This window comes from Carassius carassius, chromosome 50 (genome assembly GCF_963082965.1).
Source record: "Carassius carassius chromosome 50, fCarCar2.1, whole genome shotgun sequence".
Lineage (NCBI taxonomy): Eukaryota > Metazoa > Chordata > Actinopteri > Cypriniformes > Cyprinidae > Carassius > Carassius carassius.
The window spans coordinates 20,656,930-20,660,928 of record NC_081804.1 but is presented as its reverse complement, the minus strand read 5'-3'; the positions used below and the strand labels follow the sequence as shown (position 1 = coordinate 20,660,928).

General features: G+C 39.0%; 3 non-coding genes across 3 annotated transcripts; all 3 read right to left on the bottom strand.

The window, feature by feature from the left end:
• Positions 1–1,136: 1,136 nt before the first annotated feature.
• LOC132133866 (5S ribosomal RNA) lies at positions 1,137–1,255 on the bottom strand. The gene has a single exon (XR_009429254.1). It is a non-coding gene; the product is annotated as a 5S ribosomal RNA (ribosomal RNA).
• A 682-nt stretch (positions 1,256–1,937) lies between these two features.
• LOC132133880 (5S ribosomal RNA) lies at positions 1,938–2,056 on the bottom strand. Its single transcript, XR_009429267.1, has one exon. It is a non-coding gene; the product is annotated as a 5S ribosomal RNA (ribosomal RNA).
• A 916-nt stretch (positions 2,057–2,972) lies between these two features.
• Positions 2,973–3,091, bottom strand: LOC132133865 (5S ribosomal RNA). Its single transcript, XR_009429253.1, has one exon. It is a non-coding gene; the product is annotated as a 5S ribosomal RNA (ribosomal RNA).
• Positions 3,092–3,999: the final 908 nt, after the last annotated feature.

The following is a 3,999-nucleotide window of genomic DNA, read 5'->3' as shown; positions in this document are numbered from 1 at the left end:
AAAATAAATATGAAATCATTAAAAGCGCAATACCCAAAGAGTGGATTAAAAGAATAGAATGTATGGAAGAAGAGCCAAAAGAGAAATGTATTTACGTGAAATTAGGGGAAAAACTGTATGATTTTAAGGAATGTACTCTGAAAATGATTTATTGTTCTTTTAGAGATGGTGTTTTTAAAGAGCCTATTGCAAATGGATACTGGATGCAGAAATTCAAAGATTTAAAAAAAGAGTATATATGGAGAAACATGACAGGGAAGTGTGTGGAAACAAAATTGGGATGTTTGGAGTATTTTATAAGGCATAAAGTGGTTTTTACTGAGATTATTTTAAATAAAATAGGAAGGGAAGAAAATGCTCTGTGTAAAGTGTGCCAGGAAAAGGAAGAGGGGATTTTACATATGTTTTTATATTGTAGAGAACTGGAGGAGTTTTTAAGAAAATGTAAATGTTTAATTAAAGATGTGACTGAAGACTGGGATGAAAATGTAATGGAATGGAACAGAGTGGTGATGTTTGGTTGGGAAAAAAAGTGTCAAAACAAAAATTTTATTAATCTGTGTGTAATGCTAATGAAAAGTGCAATATGGGAGAGAAGAACTGTGGCTAAAAAGGAAATCATTGTGTTGGATGTTTGGACTGTGTTTAAAAGGAAAACCCATAAGCTTACAGCACCTGGCATTCCCAGGCAGTCTCCCATCCAAGTAGTAACCAGAACCAAACATGCTAAGATTCAGAGATCGGGCATTGACTCTATTTTTTTTTTTTTGCACGATTATTATATAATTAGTGAAAAAAATCCAAAAAGTAAAAGATTTTGAAAAATGTCCAAAAAGCTTTCAGCACCTGGTATTACGAGGCAGTTCCCCATCCAAGTACTAACCAGGCATAGCCAGGTATGGCCGTAAGCGAAGGCTGCTTCAGAGAGAGGGCTATTTAAAGATCAGCCACTCTAATCTCCAGTACATTATATAAGTAGGGAAGAAAACCCAAAAGCTTACAGCACCTGGCATTCCAGGCAGTCTCCCATCCAAGTAGTAACCAGAACCAAACATGCTAAGATTCAGAAATCGGGCATTGACTCTCTTTTTTTTTTTTTTCAAGATTATTACATAACTAGTGAATATTTTCCAAAAAGCTTACAGCACCTGGTATTCCCAGGCGGTCTCCCATCCAAGTACTAACCAGGCCCAAACCTGCTTAGCTTCCGAGATCAGACGAGATCGGGCATAGCCAGGTTGGTATGGCCGTAAGCGAAAGCTGCTGCAAAGAGAGGGCTATTTAAAGATCAGCCACTCTAATCTCCAGTACATTATATAAGTAGGGAAGAAAACCCAAAAGCTTACAGCACCTGGCATTCCCAGGCAGTCTCCCATCCAAGTAGTAACCAGAACCAAACATGCTAAGATTCAGAGATCGGGCATTGACTCTTTTTTTTTTTTTTCAAGATTATTATATAATTAGTGAAAAAATCCAAAAAGTAAAAGATTTTGAGGCAGTTCCCCATCCAAGTACTAACCAGGCATAGCCAGGTATGGCCGTAAGCGAAGGCTGCTTCAGAGAGAGGGCTATTTAAAGATCAGCCACTCTAATCTCCAGTACATTATATAAGTAGGGAAGAAAACCCATAAGCTTTCAGCCCCTGGTATTCCGAGGCGGTTCCCCATCCAAGTACTAACAAGGCATAGCCAGGTATGGCCGTAAGCGAAGGCTGCTTCAGAGAGAGGGCTATTTAAAGATCAGCCACTCTAATCTCCAGTTCATTATATAAGTAGGGAAGAAAACCCAAAAGCTTAAAGCACCGGGTATTATTCCCAGGCAGTCTCCCATCCAAGTAGTAACCAGAACAAAACATGCTAAGATTCAGAGATCGGGCATTGTCTCTTTTTTTTTTTTTTTTTTAAGATTATTACATAACTAGTGAAAATTTTCCACAAAGCTTACAGCACCTGGTATTCCCAGTCGGTCTCCCATCCAAGTACTAACCAGGCCCAAACCTGCTTAGCTTCCGAGATCAGACGAGATCGGGCATAGCCAGGTTGGTATGGCCGTAAGCGAAAGCTGCTGCAAAGAGAGGGTTATTTAAAGATCAGCCACTCTAATCTCCAGTATATTATATAAGTAGGGAAGAAAACCCAAAAGCTTACAGCACCTGGCATTCCCAAGCAGTCTCCCATCCAAGTAGTAACCAGAACCAAACATGCTAAGATTCAGAGATCGGGCATTGACTCTTTTTTTTTTTTTTTTTTTTTTTTTGCACGATTATTATATAATTAGTGAAAAAAATCCAAAAAGTAAAAAATTGTGAAAAATTTCCAAAAAGCTTTCAGCACCTGGTATTCCGAAGCGGTTTCCCATCCAAGTACTAACCAGGCATAGCCAGGTATGGCCGTAAGCGAAGGCTGCTTCAGAGAGAGGGCTATTTAAAGATCAGCCACTCTAATCTCCAGTTCATTATATAAGTAGGGAAGAAAACCCAAAAGCTTAAAGCACCGGGTATTATTCCCAGGCAGTCTCCCATCCAAGTAGTAACCAGAACCAAACATGCTAAGATTCAGAGATCGGGCATTGACTCTTTTTTATTTTTTTATTTTTTTTTGCACGATTATTATATAATTAGGGGAAATAATCCAAAAAGTAAAAAATTGTGAAAAATTTCCAAAAAGCTTTCAGCACCTGGTATTCCGAAGCGGTTCCCCATCCAAGTACTAACAAGGCATAGCCAGGTATGGCCGTAAGCGAAGGCTGCTTCAGAGAGAGGGCTATTTAAAGATCAGCCACTCTAATCTCCAGTTCATTATATAAGTAGGGAAGAAAACCCAAAACCTTAAAGCACCGGGTATTATTCCCAGGCAGTCTCCCATCCAAGTAGTAACCAGAACAAAACATGCTAAGATTCAGAGATCGGGCATTGTCTCTTTTTTTTTTTTTTTTTTTAAGATTATTACATAACTAGTGAAAATTTTCCACAAAGCTTACAGCACCTGGTATTCCCAGGCGGTCTCCCATCCAAGTACTAACCAGGCCCAAACCTGCTTAGCTTCCGAGATCAGACGAGATCGGGCATAGCCAGGTTGGTATGGCCGTAAGCGAAAGCTGCTGCAAAGAGAGGGTTATTTAAAGATCAGCCACTCTAATCTCCAGTATATTATATAAGTAGGGAAGAAAACCCAAAAGCTTACAGCACCTGGCATTCCCAAGCAGTCTCCCATCCAAGTAGTAACCAGAACCAAACATGCTAAGATTCAGAGATCGGGCATTGACTCTTTTTTTTTTTTTTTTTTTTTTTTTTGCACGATTATTATATAATTAGTGAAAAAAATCCAAAAAGTAAAAAATTGTGAAAAATTTCCAAAAAGCTTTCAGCACCTGGTATTCCGAAGCGGTTTCCCATCCAAGTACTAACCAGGCATAGCCAGGTATGGCCGTAAGCGAAGGCTGCTTCAGAGAGAGGGCTATTTAAAGATCAGCCACTCTAATCTCCAGTTCATTATATAAGTAGGGAAGAAAACCCAAAAGCTTAAAGCACCGGGTATTATTCCCAGGCAGTCTCCCATCCAAGTAGTAACCAGAACCAAACATGCTAAGATTCAGAGATCGGACATTGACTCTTTTTTTTTTTTTTTTTTTTTTTGCACGATTATTATATAATTAGTGAAAAAAATCCAAAAAGTAAAAGATTTTGAAAAATTTCCAAAAAGCTTTCAGCACCTGGTATTACGAGGCAGTTCCCCACTCAAGTACTAACCAGGCATAGCCAGGTTGGTATGGCCGTAAGCGAAGGCTGCTTCAGAGAGAGGGCTATTTAAAGATCAGCCACTCTAATCTCCAGTACATTATATAAGTAGGGAAGAAAACCCAAAAGCTTACAGCACCTGGCATTCCCAGGCAGTCTCCCATCCAAGTAGTAACCAGAACAAAACATGCTAAGATTCAGAGATCGGGCATTGTCTCTTTTTTTTTTTTTTTTCAAGATTATTACATAACTAGTGAAAATTT